Source organism: Columba livia, chromosome 22 (genome assembly GCF_036013475.1).
Source record: "Columba livia isolate bColLiv1 breed racing homer chromosome 22, bColLiv1.pat.W.v2, whole genome shotgun sequence".
In the NCBI taxonomy this organism is placed as follows: Eukaryota; Metazoa; Chordata; class Aves; order Columbiformes; family Columbidae; genus Columba; species Columba livia.
This window is the reverse complement of record NC_088623.1, coordinates 1,288,858-1,306,863: the sequence shown is the minus strand read 5'-3', so window position 1 is coordinate 1,306,863 and position 18,006 is coordinate 1,288,858. Positions and strand designations below refer to the sequence as shown.

The window sequence follows — 18,006 nt, the reverse complement described above, 5'->3', positions numbered from 1 at the left end:
CATGAGAACCAGGGTCTGTGATCTTGAGGCTACTTTCAGCTGTCTGTAGAAGGCCCCATTGACTTCCTGATCAGGTGGCCTGTAATGAACACCCACAACATGTCATCCATATTAGCCTGCCCCATAATTCTTACCCATAAGCTCTCAACTTGTTCTTCATCCACCTCTAGGCAGAGCTTAATACATTCCAGTTGCTCACTTAAAGAGCAAATCCACCGCCTTGCCTTGCTGCCCTGTCTTTCCTAAAAAGTACACAGCCCACCCATGCCAGCATTCCAGTTGTGTGAGCTGTCCCACCATGACTCTGTAATTGCAGTGAGGTCATGACCCTGTGACTGCACATGGATCTCTAATTCTTGCTGTTTATTCATGTTCATTGCACATCCCTCCTGAGCCCATTTCATAGCTGCACCATTCCTGGGGAGAAGGATTTTTTCATTATGCTCTGTTGGTATTTTTCCATTTGCAACTTGTGTCAGTTCTCTCTTGGCCTTTCACTGTGCCCCTCTAAGAGTCTGTCTCCATCTTCTCTGCCACCACACTTCAGGGTTTGAAAATCTGCTATTGGATCCTCTCTTCAGCGTCTCTTCTCTAGGCTGAATAAGCCAAATTCTTGCAGCCTCCTCACAAATATTTGAGCTCCATTTCTCTGACCATTATGGACACATGCTGTTGGACTCTCTAGAGTTTCTTGGCATCTTCCTTTCCACGGGTGGCTGTGAGAGTCGGTCCGAAGATGGAGCAGTATTTGCCTGAACATCGCTATCAAGAACTTAGAGAACTGAAGCCAAGACCAAAAGAACAGATGGACAAGGAATTGAAGAGAGGCCCGAGGAGAAGCATTGTGTTGCACTGTTTCTCCAATTCTGGGGGGCTGCTACTAACAATGGCTGCTGTGTGGACTTTGCCTGCTGCTTCAGCCAAACCAGCCCCAGCCTCCTGAAAGTGATTGTTATGAGAGTCTCTTCGACCCAGGGACAACAGCTGACGTTCAGAAGATGTGTTCTCACCTGCAGTCTCAGTTACACGTGTCCCTCACCTGCTCCCCCAAACAATGGACAACGAAAAGGAGCATGCCCAGAAGCTCGCCAAGGGTCCTGAGGTCACCCAATGGACCAGAGAAAGACCCCTGAATGCTGGACACGTAAGCGTTGGCAAAACAAAGTGTGAGTCTTTCGAGCCTGCGCAGTACAAGCCTGGGTTGTGAAACTGGCCTAAAACAATGGGAGCAAGGAGGGGTGAAGAAGCATAAAAGGTGACTCCAGAATGGACACCGTTGAAGATCTTCCCGCCAGAGGATCCCGAACCACGACGGAGGACCAGCAGGACTCCATGGGACCGGAGACCAGAGGGGCGCCTTTGGAACTGGACTGGTGATAAACGCAACCTCATTTCTCATCTTTACCTTTACTTTTCCCCGTTTCTCTCCCCTTTCTCTTTCTTACTCTCTCTATCGCGTGCTGCTTGATTGAATCATAACCCCTTGGCATTTTGGTCACCTTAATTTTGCGTTCTGAGATCAAGGTAAAAGAACCATCATGAGTCCATCGCTGAATGGACTGTGGCATTTAATTGGCGATGAGGATGGAATACTGGGAAAGAGAGGAGTGTAAATAGTGAGAGGCCTCTGTCTCTCGGAATCAAACCAAAAGATCTCAAAGTGCAAAAGGGGTGTTGCTCTCATGTTGATGAGAATTGTCTGCTAGGGAGAGTGAAAGGGCAATCTTGTGTGTTTGTAACTAAGTTGTGCCTCCCCGTAGCAGATTTTTGGCCCCTTCAACCACTCGGGAAAGAGAAGGGTGACGCAGCAGTTGCTGTGGCTTTGTGTAACTAAGTTGTGCCTTCCTAGAGTGTGTATCACCCCTTTGTAATAAGAATGACTGGAAAAGCTGACAATCAAGATTTTTGGTTAGCAAAAGACCGGGACACATTCTACACGCTTTTAGCAAAGTATGGAGCCCAACCCTCCGTACCCGGAGAAAACTGGGCCTGTGTCAATTGGGCTAATTTGCAAAATGTAGTGGACCGAGTGGTTTCTTTGCAGACTAAGTCTAAGTTTAGATCAAATAAGGATAAAACTGTTGTCTGCACTGTTCTAGGAGGCAGCCTAGTAGCAGCAATAGAAGATCGCTTTATGCGACGCAGTAATGAAGGCAAAATTATAGAATCCCTTGAAAATCTGGTGCAGGTTTTGCAAAAAACTACCTTCAGTTTAGAACAACAATTAGAAAAAGAGAGGGAAGAAAACCACTCCTTAAAAGCTGCTCTAAAAGAATGTTTAATAAACACAGGAGTGCTGAGGGAGCGGGAGCTAGACAAGAAAAGTACCTGACAAGTAAATCAAATCAATGAGGAACATACTGACCCTCACATTACAACTAAGCAAACACCTTACACTGCCACTGAGCCGACCGAACTGAAAAAGGAGTATGGTCGCCTCCCTAAAGAATCTAAAACAGACTACATGTGGCGTGTATCCCTAACTGGGAGAGAACCCCTAGCAATCACTGGCACACCTGATCAATTGCTAGAAAGTGTACACAAAGCAGCCTGCTTGCAAATTATACATTAAAGAAAATTGATTCCTGAATGTGAATCCCCAAGGATGCTGCTGGTGAATCCTGACATGATAACTCCCTCATAAGGGGACTTTCAGAGTCTCTCCCAGAAACAGGGAAACTAGAACCTCCATTCCCTAGTAGTGAGGGTGGAGGGTGGATTTATATCCGACAGCTCTCATGCACAAAGGGGGAAGATTTGTTGATCACAGCTATAGTGAGTCCTAAGTGTGCACTTGTAACCTTTTTAATCAACACCGGTGCACAGATTTCTGCTCTAAGCAAAGTAGATGTTAAAAGGTTTGGGGTTTTTCCCTTGAAGCCACGTTTTTTGCATCCTCAGTGCCTTAGAGTTGACAGAACAATAACCCCTTCCCCTGGACCGTGACAGTGGCCCACCATGGGTTTTAGTGTTGAGATGCAGCAACACAGGTGGCAGGTAGAGAGGAACCATCACTCCCCTCAGTCAGCTGGCTACCCTCTTATTAGTGAAGCCCACACTGAGATTCATTGCTAAAAGTGCATCTGCTAATTCATGTTCAACTTCTTGTTCACCAGGGTCTCCAGCTCCCTTTCCACAGAGCTGCCCCTTGGGCAGTCAGTCCTCAGCCTGCCTTGCTGCATGAGGCTATACCGTACCAGGAAAAAAGTAGGACTTTACATTCAGTTTTGATGAATTTCATCTGGTTTTTGACAGTGTCTGCCAGGTAACTGGCAGCTTGTATGGGTCCCATATGCCACCCTACCTCCAGTATTTTAACCATTCACTCCTCAGTTTGCTTTTCTCTGCTAACAAACTGAAGATGCACTGTGTCCAGTCTCCATTCTGCGCATGAACATGCAAGCAGTGTTAGCTCCATTATCGGCCCCTGGGGAACACAACTCCAAAGTGACCACCACTAAAACTTAGATCAACCACTAGGTTGACCTTGCTTTCACCCACGTTGCAGCACACCTATCTACCCCTTTTAACCTGAGATTTTCATCCAGGATATTGTGTTGGAAGTGTTATGAAGGGGGCGAGGTTCACAAGCACTGCTTTCCCTCAAGCAACAGAACTAAACATTTCACCTTAGGGGACAATCGTGTTGCTCAGCCACAGTTTGCCTTTGGTCAATCCACTCTGTTTCCAGCCTCCTTCTTGTCCTTCATGTACCTGCCAGTGGCTTCTGGGAGGACAGAACCCATGACCCTCCTGTGGACCAAGGGTGAGACTGACTGCCTTGTAACTCCCTGGATCCTTCTTTCCTCCCATTTTTTTGAAGATGAGCATCACATTAGCTTTTATTTTTTTTTTTTTTTTTTTTTTACCAGTCACCAGGAACCTCGCAAGGTACCACTGCTTTCCAGAGATGTTAGGGAGTAGTCACACAATTATATTGGCTGTATCCTGTAGCACCCTCAGAGGCTTTCCACAGGGTATCATGGACTAGTGCATGTCCAGCATCTCTAAGTCATTGCTACATGGAGCTTCAGCTACTATGGATAGAATAGAATAGAATAGAGTAGAATAGAATAGAATAGAATAGAATAGAATAGAATAGAATAGAATAGAATAGAATAGAATAGAATAGAATAGAATAGAATAGAATAGAATAGAATAGAATATTTCAAGTGGAAGGGACCTACAATGATCATCTAGTTCAACTGCCTGCCCACTTCAGGGCTGACCAAAAGTTAAAGTGTGTTATTCAGGGCATTGTCCAAATGCCTCTTAAACACTGACAGGCCTGGGGCATTGACCATCTCTCCAGGAAACCTGTTTCAGTGTTTGAGTAACCTCTCAGTAAAGAATGTCAGGTCTAGTATCTGTGTAGCTCTTCAAATATCACCAGCGGGTTTGGAGACCTGAAAGCAGCTCTAGCCATTGAAGCCCAAGGTACAGGTGGCATGGAGTACCTCAGCCCATCCCATGTCCTAAAAAAGGTATTGGAACTCTAACTATATACTATATCTAACAGTTCTATTATAATTGTGTTTATTCTGTATTTTAATAATAAAAGTATTATTGCTTATTATCCAAATTCCACTACTCCCTTTTCCAGTAATGTAATTTCCTTTAGGTCATCCACCTAATTAAACATTTCTTTAACAATTGACTTGTGTATTGACATAAGTCTATACCTCCTTCTTGTATTATGTAACTTCCTCCTTGGAGCCTCCCCAACCATTGCTCATGTCCACCCTGTGCCTGGCAGGGCTAAGTCCTGCTCAAAGCTGTGAACTTCCCTCCCTTCTCAGCACTCTGTGTTTCTTTGTGAGTCATTATGAGACCATGGCTTGTGTGGTGGAGTGTCTTGGTGCACCCAACAGGAGCTGTGGTGGAAACTTCCTCCATGCACTTGTCTGGGATTTTCAAAACACTGACCAACCCTATAGGAGAGAGACCCCAGCCCTCAAGATGACAAAATGCTGGAGAGAGGAAATGTTGGTGCCGTGGGAGGCTGTCTCCAGGAGAAATTGCTCAGATGTCTACCTCACACAGGGATTCTCATGTCTTTAGGGAAATTCTAGCTATATCATTGCCTATAAAGAGTTCTCCCCTTTCAGTTTTACCTTTTGAAGTAGAATGTGAGGTAAACCAAAGAAATAATGATAGTTGTGTCTGCTTACTGAGAGACTATTGTTTGGGTGGGCAGGTGTCATGGTTTAACCCCAGCTGGCAACTAAGCACCATGCAGCCGCTCATTCACTCCCCCATGGTGGGATGAAGGAGAGAACCAGAAGTGTAAAAGTAAGAAAACTTGTGGATTGAGACAAAGACAGTTTTATAGGTAAAGCAAAAGCTGCACATGCAAACAAAGCAAAACAAGGGATTCATTCACTATTTCCCATTGGTAGGTGGGTGTTCAACTATCTCTAGGAAAGCCAGGCTCCACCACGCGTAATGGTGACTTGGGAAGACAAAGGCAATACGCCTCAATGTCCTCTGTCTCCTTCTTCCTCCTCCAGCTTTTATTGCTGAGCATGATGTCCTATGGTCGGGAATATCCCTTCAGTCAGGTGGGGTCAGCTGTCCCAGGTGTGTCCCCTCCCAGCTCCTTGTGCACCCAACCCATGTGCTGGTGGGTCAGTGTGAGGAGCAGCAAGGCCTTGACTCTGTAAGCTCTGCTCAGCAGGAACTAAACCATCCCTGCACTATCACCAATGTTTTCAGCACAAATCCAAAACACAGCGCCGTACAATCCGCTATGAAGAAAATTAACTCTGTCTCAGCAGGATAGCAGGTCACAGACATAGTTAGAGAATTAATAAGAGTAGAGGGTCACACAAAAGTAGAAATGTCACCCCAAAACTATGAGTTTAGCAGCTCAGGGAATGCTTCTCCTCAAGATCTTCACAAGTGAGTTTTTTACATGGATCATCTTTCATATATATTTTCCACCGTGTGGCAGAATGCAAACCCCCCTGTCTCCTCCTCCCTCCTTCGCTATGGAAGGAGTAGACACATCTCCCTCTCTCTGTGCTGTTTGAGGCCAACAGCTTCTTTTGTTTGGCCCCGGAGCCCCTGCCCAGGGCCGTTAGGAGAAGGGAGCGCCGAGGCGCCAGGAGCCGCTGGGCACCCGCGGCCAGTGTGGGGGATGTTTGGAGGCTTCAGGGGCACACACAGCCAGGGTGGGGGTGCAGAGAAGCTTCTGGAATGCCCACAGGCAGATCTGATCAGGCTATAAAAATGGGACTCTCGTCGAGGTTCCGCCCATTGTCGCAGATCTCTTGGAGCACAAGCGAGATGCTGCCGCCGAGAGCCCCTCCCGCAATGGAGACTACACTTGCCTTGCCACCATGTGTGTGAGTAAAATTAATCCTTGCAGGATTGCGAGTGTATCTACTTTCCGTGCACATTTGCACGCATACTTTCCATGCTCAATACGAGCACATGTATAAGTCAATCCTCACAGAATCACCAGTGTATTTTCCTCCCGTGCTTCCACGTAAGCACGTGTAACTTTCCGTGCACATTTGCCCATGTATTTCTCCTCACAGGATTGCAAGTGTATTATAAATTTACCCTTGCAGGATTTCAAGTGTACACTTTCTGTACTCAATACAAGTACGTGTATCCCTTTACAGTAATCCCACACCATGTTCAGGCAAGTGTGGACTCTTCCCAGACTCAGGGGCGGCTCTGGCATTGTTTTTGGTGATACCATATGTATGCACACTATGGACCTCCTGTTGTATTAGTTGCTGCCCCTTAATAATTTTCCTCAACTGATATCCGAACCTGTATTCAAGTCACTTTTGGAGTGCTATAACCCTCTTTCTCACCGGTTTAACCTCAGGGTGCCTCTGTGACACACTGTATGAACTGGTGGAGGCTGAAGTGTTCTGACACACACTGGTGACACACACTGGTGACACACTGCGTCAGAGAAGCAGACCACAGTGACAAACGAGGGGTGGCATATCCCACATGCTATGAGAGTTCTGGCCTTTGTGGGGCAATCACTTTTTCTCCCACTACGGACCTGGTCCAGACTGTGCCAGAGTTGTGTGATAAAGAAAGAAGTGGGGGTTTGGACAGTCTGTAACTGTATGTTCCCTACTGCGGACAATATTTCTCTTCCAAAGACTCTGTCACGATGCACAAGGACCTCAGGGCAGATCACATTGGTAAAGCCCGAAGCCAAGAAGTCAGTGAGTAGAAGTCAGCTTTTTCCAAGTCACTTGTCACTACATCCCCTGCCTCATTCAGCAATGGGCACACATGCCCCTTAGCCTTCCTTTTGTTGCCCACAGACTACTGGAAACCCTTTCTGTTGTCCTTCACATCCCTCAGTAGTTCCACCTCCAGCTCAGCTTTAGGCTTTCCAAATTCCAGCTCCGTTGGGGTACTGTCTATATTCCTCTACCCCTGCTTACACCATGCGTGTCGGTGTGAGGGTGTGGGTGTTTATGTGGGGTGTGTTTCAGCTTTCTCAGAGCTCTACTTCCCACAAAATGTTGCACCAATCTACCATGTTTCCCACACAGATGTCATCATCATTGTTCGAAGTTGTGAACTGATCACCAACAGTTTTGCTTTCCCCTTTTCTACCTTTAGTGATGAGGTATCTGATGTCACTTCTGCTGTGTTTCTTGCTTAACACTAAAGAAACCTTCAGAGAAATTTTTCAAACCAGTGTCCATTATGACAAATAGATCATGAGTTTGTACAGTAATGCAAGCATCACAGAGGAATTAGAACTGAGGAATTAGAAATAGGTGTGCATTTCCATGGTTATGATCTTGTTGGGATCATGGACACATGGCAGGATTGCTCACATGATTGGGGTGTTGCGATAGAGGGATACAGGCTCTTTAGGAAGGACAGGATAGGAAGACAAGGAGGGATGTGAGGAAGCAGCTGAAGTGCAGGGAGCTCTGCCTGGGAATGGATGATGAGCCAACTGAGAGCTTATGGGTTACAATTAAAGAGAGGACAGGTAAGAACAACATTGTATTGAGTGTCTGCTATAGGACACCTGACCAGGAAGAACAAGTGGAGGACAGGTAGGAGCAGCCTCGCATTTGCAGGCCGTGGTGCTCATAGGGGACTCCACCACTCCTGTATCTGCTGGAGGAACAACACAGCCGGGCATGATTAACTCAGGTTCCTGGAGGGGATCAGTAATAACTTCCTGACATAAATGACTGAGATGCCAATGAGGAGAAGTGTTCTGCTGTGTCTCATGCTTACAAACAGGGAATGGCTCTTTGGGGATGCAGCCTTTGCTGCAGTAACTATGAGACAGTGGAGCTCAGGATCCTGAGAGGAAAGAGCAGGGGAAAAAGCAGTATCACAAACCTGGACTTCAGGAGAGGAGACTTTGGCTTCTTCAGGGATCTGCTTGGAAGAATTCCACAGAATAAGGCCCTGGAGGGAAGAGGGGCCCAAGAAAGTTGGTTAATATTCAAAGATCACCTCCTCCAAGCTCAAAAGTGGTCCATCCTGACAAGTAGAAAGACAGACAAAAATTCCAGGAGGCTGCATTGATGAACAGAGAGCTTCTGGCAAAACTCAAACATAAAAAGGGAGTATTCAGAAGGTGAGACCAGAAACGGGTGACCTGGGAGGAATATGAAGACATTATATAGTCAGCATAGATTCACAAAAGGCAAGTAGTTCTTGAAAAACTTAATATCCACTGCTCTTCCACCATCTACCAACCCAGCCTTTTAATTGTAGAAGTTTATTGTTTACCTTGTCTTCAGGAAGGCTTTCAACATTGTGTCCTAAAAGCTCCTCAGAGAGAAACTGATGAAGGATGGACTGGATGAGCAGACACTAAGGTCGGTTGAAAACTGGCTGAATGGCTAAGCCCAGAGGGTGGTGATCAGTGGCACAAAGCCCAGCTGGAGGCCAGCAACTAGTTGTGTACCTGAGTGGCCAATACTGAGTCCAGTCCTGTTTAGCATCTTCATTAATGATCTGCATGATGCGGGACAGTGTATCCTGTGCTACAGAGAAATGGATTTGATGGATGGACTGTTAGATGGATAAAGAAATGGCTAAATGGCTGAGTCCAAAAAGTTATAGTCAATGACTCAATGGACAAGTGGAAATCAGTAATGAGTGGTTTCCCTCAAGAGTCTATACTGCGCTCGAGACAATGTCCCTTTCCACCCATTGTGCAGAAGTGCTCACAATGCAGCCCCAGCAGCGATCCAGAAACTTCCAAGATCTCTGTTATGCCACCATTGATAAGTCTGCCCATGTATACTCTACTTTCCTGCACTTGCATATGTCTCATTACACAATGTTGCACACGAGATTAACTTGCTACTCTCAGCTCCCTCTTGTCCCCTGGGGCTGGGCACGTGTACATGGGAAGACAGTGGGACTGAGAGTAATCTTAGTAACCTGCCTTGGGAAAAGCTTTCTAAAGGAAAGCTTAAATCACCAGATTTTGGCCAAGTACATATGGTGAGGAGATGTTCCTGTTAAGAGATTTTTCAAGAGCATAAAATATACTGCAAACACTGGAAGTCTAAGAATGGGTTCTTCAGAACCGCAGGGAGTTGTGCCAACCACAGAATTTCTCCATTCTGATAGATGGACACAACTGGATGAGATTGACTGACTGGAGTTTCTCACAAAGATCCTGGAGAAAAGCAGGAGAGGGAGTTGTCCAGTGACAGCCACCATAGGAAGGAGAAGGGGGTTAGGAAGAGATCCAAGGAGTGCCAGGAAGAAGGGCAATACAATAATAAGTCAGCTCGATAAGATTAGTTCCTAGAGAATTGTACAACTATTAAGTTTTGCCTGTCTCCTTCAGATAACTCCCTCAGTCTGAAAGGGTAAAGTATATCAAACCCTCAGAAGGTTAGGTCTCCAACCAAAGAGTGCTGGGCACTGGTTTTATCTAGAATCATCTAGAAGTTAGGTTTAGCACAAATAAGCTGCTGGAAAGGAACTGGCTTCTTGAGGCCCTTTTCTGGAAGCAATTCACATACATAATTCGTTCAAAGATGTTAATGTCAATTTTGATGCAATCAAACCTGTACACTCCTGGAAAGCCTGACCCAACATTTCAATTCAGAGAGAAGAAAACTTCCTTTGTACAGTCCTTCTGAAAGCCTCTTTCATCTCTTTCTTCCTCAGGCTGCAGATCAAAAGATTCAGAACAGGGTTTGCCAAGGCTTAGAAAACAGATGATCTTGTCCTGATTGACAGGATATTTTGAACTAGGCTGCAGACACATGAAAAAAGCTATTCCATAGAAGACCATGACAGCTATCAAGTGGGAGACACAGGTAGAAAAGTCTTTGTACCTGCTCTTGAAAGACTGGATCTTTAGGATGGAAATTATAATATAGGGGTAGGACATGAAAATCATCAAGATTGTAGACAGACCTTTGGCAGGGCCTCATTCAAACCCCACATGAATGCCATGCGTCAGATGTGCTGTGGGAGATAGAATCACTTTCTGGCAAGAGGCTGGAGAGATTTGTTGTGCACTCCAGGCACTGACAGCATGTCCACAGATATCCACAACTAGTCAATGAAGAGAAATAATAACTTACAAGTTATGAGTAATTTAATCTTATAGAAAGTTTTAAAACTGTGTGTGTGAATTAAAACATCACAATACTTCCTGTTTCCATTTGGATTTAAAGTGCTCTTAGGCAACTGCCGTAACTTAAGAGGTATAGAGAGCCTCAGGTTGATAAGATGAATATCACTGTTGGTTTTACTATTCCTTTTCATTTCCACTTCAACACCAGTTCAGACAATAAGTGTAGCCTTGGATGTGATGCTGCTAGTGAACCCATTCCTGTACTCACATCCTTGAAGGCCTGTTTACCAGAGTAAACCCCATTTTTCAGAAAGCTAGATTCACATTATTTGAACCCTGATTTCTTTTTTTTTTTGTCAGAGTTTGGGCTCTTTCCACTCTAGTTTCTGAAACTGGAAAGAACAATGAGAGTTCTTATCTTAAATCCAGTTTTCTGAAGCATTTCTCTCCATTTTGGGGGGAGCGGAGAGAAGGGAAGAGTTAAAGAAGTTCACTTTTAAAGTAATTCGAAGTCAGACTTGAAATTTTTTTGCTGCACTCATTTTGGAGTAACAGCTACTTCATATTTTTCCATTCTTCAAATAAACAGCTAGTGTAGCTTGAGCACAATAGCCTAATCATTATGTTTCTGCACCCAGATTGTGTATTTTATGTTTTTCTGTGGTGACTGTTCTGTCCCATTCTAAACAAGTAGAAGGTGTTAGCCTCAAGGAGTAACCTTGAGAGGCGTCCCGCCTCAAGGGGAGATGACCACTGTGCAGCCAGCTGCTATAGAGGGAGAGCTTGACATCTTATTAGGGCTGCTCATATTTATAGTGTGAAGTAGTTGTCTGCCAGTCAAACCACAAGTACATGCATCCTTTTTTGCACTTGGTTGATATATTGGTTTAAACCAGTTTAATATCCTTGTGCATGGTCCAGGGACTATAATGCCCACAGGTTCATGTTTGATCATGAGGCCAGTTGTTCCTTTATCAGGCTGGAACAAAGTACAGTCAACTTGATTAAGAGTTGAGCCACCAAATTGTTAGCAAAAAGGACTTGCCAGGTTACAAGCCAAATAACAGCTTACAAGCCAAATAATAAAGGAATGTAAGGCATATGCAAAGGATTTATTTCAAATGTAATGAATATGTGTGATCTGGATGGATATAATCTGTGCCTGGAGCTTCTTTCCCCCCACTGCCCTCTAGGGGGATGGATCCCCTGGGGATCAGACTCTAATTCTACAATCAGCCCAAATTGCTGTGTGATGGGTAGGAATCTTAGATTGCAAGGGTTTTCTTTGCTTGGGGTCCCTCTTTTGGAGGTCCCAGATTGAGCTGCTCTCTACTTTACAAATAAATTATTTATTTAAGAAGAATTTCTGGAATCCCTGCCTGAGTCTCTGCTTCAGGAAACCTAGGGAGAAAACCTTTCTTTAACATAAGCATAGGAGGGAGCTGAGTCCCCTTCTAGCCCCAGGGCATCCTGGGTTTATACCCAGGATGAGATGCTGCAATTTACTAAGCTGGATCCCTTCCCTTAGCTGTGGTAAAGGAGATCCCTCCCTGACCCTCTCAGGGTCTCCTGACTAATGATGGGACAGTGAAAAGGCGATTCCAGAACCTTCTCTGACAGGAGAAATGACACAACTGGAAATAAGTGTGGTTCCCCAGGTGAGGGTGTTGAGCATTGATAAGGATCATGGCTGAAAACATTGTGACTAGTTCAGCCAGGAGAAGGCACATCAGAGCAGGGGGAACTGCAATCTACACATCAACGACGAGCTAACGAGCGACAGATCAGACCGGCTGACCGACCAGACATGGAGGATGTGCTGGAGGGCACATAGCCCCATCTCCTGATATGCCCAGCTCAGCAAACAAAGGGGAAAAGTTGAGACCCTTTTAACATGGCCCAGGGCTTGTCAAAACTTGTTCATCTTTTGCAGTCAACACTTCCCCCTGATTTCTGCACGACACAAGGGGCAAAGCGGAGACCCCTCAACGTGGCCCAGGACTTGTCCAGACTTGTCCCTCTTTTGCAATCACCACTTTCCCCCTCCAGACTTTCCTCTACTCTGGGAGCTATAAAAAACCCACCAAAAACAGCATGGTTGGGGGGAATACCAGTCTCACCTAAGGGCCTGTCCAGTTTTCATCAAGGGAATACCAGCTCGGCCCCACCAAGGGAATACCAGCCTACTGGTCTCACCGAAGGGAATACCAGCTCGGCCTCACCAAGAGAATCCAGCACGCTGAGGACCCTCACTCTGAACCAGACATCGGGGGACGCTGCGCTCCTGACCCCAGCATCCTTGCTGTGGAACACCGAGGCTACACATCATCGTACAAGTCCTGTCATCCACACTGCGGGGCCGTAAGAGACTGGATCCCTCACTCTTTTCTTTCTTCCTTACTCTCTGCTCTTTCCTTCTCTCCTTTTTCCTATACCCCCATTTCTTTGCCTCTCCTTCCATATATATGTATAGATTACTCTCTTTCTCTCTCCCTTATACCTTAGTTTTCCTTCCTTCTCTACCACTCTCTTTCCCTTTTAAACATATAAGGATAACACCATCTCTAAGCTCTGCTGCTGATTTCTGGTTAGATTTCATATTATAGCTACTGATGGTTCCCAATACACCGCTCGTAGTAGGATTTTAGCTGTTAATGTGTTGATAAATTCTGTTATACTTTTGCCAAGTCACCATTCACTGTAACCAATATTCCAACAAGGACTTTTAGTAAAACTCACAAGTGAATTGAACCCCAGAGGTGATTGTCTGTCACTCACTTCACATAACTGCGCAGAATTAACCCAGAGTTAACTCACACTTGGTCTCATCTGTTGACTCAGGGCGCCGGTCACGTCTGGAGTTAACTCATCCCTCATCCCATCTCTTGGGACGGGACAGAGGGAGGGAAAATAAGTGATGCCTTTAGCCTGTTTCACAGCAGATTCCCCTGGAGCCCCAGGGACACCTGGAGGGAGCCCAGAGGGGACAGAGAAAGGGACATCATGGGCTGCTCCTGTGCTGCTGGGCTGGGCTGGGCTCCTGGGACACAGGGAGCTCACGGAAGCGGCAGCGCTGCAGAGAGCCAGCTCTGCCCAGGAGCAGCTCCTCTGCACACGCAGCAGGGCTGAGGGCTCTGCCTGCAGCACCGAGGGCAGAGGAGCGAGGAAACAAGAGGTATAAGGTAGCCTGGATTTGGAAGATACTGAGAGCTCACTAGAAGCAAGATCTGCACAGCTCTTGACCTGGTTAAGTCTGTGGCTGCAAAACTCTGCAAGATGGGATTGCCAGAGCCATCACCTAAAGCTGTTACATCCCATGGCTGACAGGATATGGCAGGACAGCTCTCACAGTTTCTGCAGTATGGAGAAGAACATGCTTGAGAGCAGGATGTTTCTGAGGGTTTTTTTTAAGAGGAAGGTCAAAGTAAGGGCTGCCTGAAGGGGAAAGGCACTTTCTGGAGTCTGTGCTTTCAGTTTGCTGCTGTGACAAGGTGTCAGGTTGCATGGTGATGCAGTTGTCAGGTTTGTACAGGGAACTGTGACTCCTGGAATATTGAACTGGGAGAGCTGTAGCTTGGCAAAGAAGCTTTAAAGTCCTTTTATCCACCTCAGCATACAAACACCATCTTTGTGGTGTCCTCAGGGTTATCTGAGATGTTCTGTGGGACTTCCAAACACTGACAATGTCCTGTTCCCAGGAGGTGTCTGCAGGACAGAGCTGAGCACACAGAGGGTAGGATGGGGTCTGTGAGCCCTGGCGGAAAGGACACCTGGGGACAAAGAAGCAGGGACAGCTTCAGGTGGCAGAGACATGGGCAGGGAAGAACAGGGAGCTGCTACCAGAAATGCCCTTGGAAGGGGTTTCAGGCAGCTTCCTGCCATCCCTGTGGTTCAGATACCTTCCCAGGAGCAAACCCTGTTCTCCCCTCCCACCCAGAAGAGCCTCCGCCATCAAGACCACAGGGTCCATGGTATGAGTCACCTGCAGCCAAACCCCCAGCAAAGGAGACTGTCCTGCATGTCCGTCTGTCCCCCCATCCCCCCTACCTTTGGCTCCCTTGGCAGAAATAATGTGGGATTTCTCTTTTTTTCACCACCTGCCCACACTGCTGCTGCTGTTGTTTGGAGGCTCTGTGGGGATGGGGGTTTCAGCTGCAGCTCAGACACTCACCCTGTGGGCCCTCTCATGCAGATGTGTCCATGGGAGGAAAGTGACTAAGGAATCATCTTCCCTGTGGGGCTCTGGACCCCACAGGGCTCATGGGTGGGGAAAAAGCTGACTCTCACTCCATGGAACCCCATGTTTAGGACAGTGAAAAGGACACAGCTTTTCATTGCAGCTGTTGCAATACCGGGGAGCCCAGCATAAAGCTGTGGAGACAATAAGGCCACAGAAATATGAGCGTGCGGCTGCATTTGGGAAACTGAGATGAGCTCTCGTGTCCTTGGCTGGAAAGGGAGTCTGGAGACAGGGTGAGGATATTGGAGATCTGCACTTGGAAACTGGGCTCCTCTGCTCTCAGCAGGGTGCAGTTTCTCCTAGGAGGAACATCCAGGGATGACTGTCCTCTGTCCTCCAGCTCAAAGAGCTGCCAGAACAGGGCAGCTGGACCAGGACTGATGGACAGAGCAGATCTTCTCACCCTGCACTAAGAATCAGTCCCATTGCCGCTCACGTCTGAAAAGGTTTCACTTTAAGGGAACAGAAATGTCAATAACTTCTGCCTTCAGAGCACCACTCAGGTGTGGTGGGGCAATCAGAAATGAATACACACACAAAACCCAATCCTCACGGAGTGAGAATTCTGAAAAGCTCTTTGATATTAAAAGTGATTTAACCTGAGATCAGTCCGTGTTCCTATTACCTGTAGCTGCAGAGCCAGACTGAATCCTGCAGAGCCCACAGCAGAGCCCCTGCTCCCAGTGACACCATCAGGTAGCACCAACCAGAGCTCAGGACAGACACCTACCAAAATTCTTCCTGAAACATAAGACTAAGTTGGATGCAGTTCCTGGAGAAATAGCACAGGTTTTATTCAGAAAAATTGCACCCTGATCTGTCACTGTCTTTTCCTCTGTGAACAGGTGCACATGTCCAGAGGCAGCAAATGTCCAACAGCAGCTCCATCACCCAGTTCCTCCTCCTGGCATTCACAGACACACGGGAGCTGCAGCTCTTGCACTTCTGGCTCTTCCTGGGCATCTACCTGGCTGCCTTCCTGGGCAACGGCCTCATCATCATCACCATAGCCTGTGACCAGCACCTGCACACCCCCATGTACTTCTTCCTCTTCAACCTCTCTGTCATTGACCTGGGCTCCATCTCCACCACTGTCCCCAAATCCATGGCCAATTCCCTCTGGGACACCAGGGCCATCTCTTATGAAGGATGTGCTGCACAGCTCTTTTTGTTTCTCTTTCTTATTGCAGCAGAGTTTTATCTTCTCACCATCATGTCTTACGACCGCTACGTTGCCATCTGCAAACCCCTGCACTACGGGACCCTCCTGGGCAGCAGAGCTTGTGTCCACATGGCAGCAGCTGCCTGGGCCAGTGGGTTTCTCCATGCTCTTCTGAACACAGCCAATGCATTTTCAATACCACTTTGCCAAGGCAGTTCCCTGGACCAGTTCTTCTGTGAAATCCCCCAGATCCTTAAGCTCTCCTGCACACATTCCTACCTCAGGGAATTTGGGGTTATCATGGTTAGTGTCTTAGTAGTCTTTGTCTGTTTTGTGTTCATTGTGCTGTCCTATGTGCAGATCTTCAGGGCCGTGCTGAGGATCCCCTCTGAGCAGGGACGGCACAAAGCCTTTTCCACGTGCCTCCCTCACCTGGCTGTGGTCTCCCTGTTTGTCAGCACTGGTGCATTAGCCTACCTGAAGCCCCCCTCCATCTCCTCCCCATTTCTGGACCTGGCAGTGTCATTTCTGTACTCGGTGGTTCCTCCAGCAGTGAACCCCCTCATCTACAGCATGAGGAACCAGGAGCTCAAGGATGCCCTGAGGAAACTAATGGCTGGATGCTTTTCAAAAGCAATAAACTTCCTGTCTTCTGCACATCACTCATGATATAGAACTCATTACAGGCCCAGACTCTCTTTTGTATATCTTGTAGTTTTTGATGGGTTTTGAAGTTGGGGGAGGCTTATTTGGTTTTGCTTTATTTTAACTGTGATAATATTGCCCACAAAGTAATGCCTTTTTTCATTCCACTTCTAATTCACTGTCTACATTTATAGTTTGAGTCACAGACTGTGTAAATGAGAAGCCACGCTCTCTGTGTTTTTTTAAAAATTAAAGAACCCTGCACTGAATTATCTGTCTGAGATCCTTCCTCTGAGACCTTTGTGAAGCTGAATACAAAGTGTGTGTGTGCAGAGCTGAAGGGAAACAGTCTCAGCACAGCAGCTCTCCCAAGGAGCACCAGCCTTTTCCTTTCCAGAGCTGTTCTCCTTCCACTTCCCCACTCTCCTGTGAGCCCTTGTGTTGGTGTAAGATCTGCGCACTCCTGACCCTTGGTTACAGTCCCGCTGCGTGTCAGTCCTGTGACCACAGGCAGGGACAGGCAATGCGCACTTCTGTGACAGAGCTGCCTCCAGAACAGCATCTCCATCAGCAAGGGAATCTCCTTAGCACAGTGCTCGAAGGCTTAGGTCTTCTTCCAGAGTTGCTCTCAAGAATATGTGTAAGGAATAGACTCTCAAAAGGCTTTGTTTTCTGTGTTTTCTGTGGGCTCAGTGGGATGAGATCAGGGTCCCAGTATGGCTTTCAAGGCACTTAGATCTGGTGGTTCAGGTTTGGGTTGTTGGTGTCCAGCACCCAGGCAGATGGTGGATAAGGCAGGGCAGCTCTGAGCACCCTCCATGGCCACCTCAGAGCTCGTGTGGGAGGCGATCACAGTGACAGTGACCAACATCAGCTGGGTCTGTCTCTCAACCTGACCAGTATGTCCCTGCAGAGTCACCACAGCCTGGGCATCACAGCTCACTCACTGCACAGAGCAAAAGACCCAGCTCGGGGGCTGTGGGGAGTGTGGAAACAGGGTGCAGGAACATCTGGCCAGGCCAGTGCAGATGTGCTCTCCCTGGGAAAAGGCTCTGTGGGGAGATGGGATGTCCCAGGAGAAGAGCAGGGCACCGTGTGTGTGCAGGCACGGAAAAAGAAACCCTTTTCTGCCATGGGTGCCAGTTTGGGGCAGGCTGCCCTGTCCATGGGGCAGCAGGAGCTGCCTGGAGAGCCCCAAGGCCAGGACTCGATGCTGTCCTGGGGAGCGGGGCTGGCACAGGGTGCTGAAGGCTGCCGGGCATCGGGACATCCTGAGCGTGGCGGCCAGAGAAACACTGTCACTGACCTGTTTCTTCCATCTCACTCTACAGGGCCTGCCCAGACTGGGCTTTCCTGCTGGGCTGGAGTGAGAGCAGGATGTGGGGAGAGCTGGTGAGGAAC

At 47.3% G+C, this 18,006-nt stretch overlaps 1 pseudogene; it reads left to right on the top strand.

The window, feature by feature from the left end:
• Positions 1-904: 904 nt before the first annotated feature.
• On the top strand, positions 905-16,862 carry LOC135576032 (olfactory receptor 14A16-like; annotated as a pseudogene).
• The last annotated feature ends 1,144 nt before the right edge of the window (positions 16,863-18,006 follow it).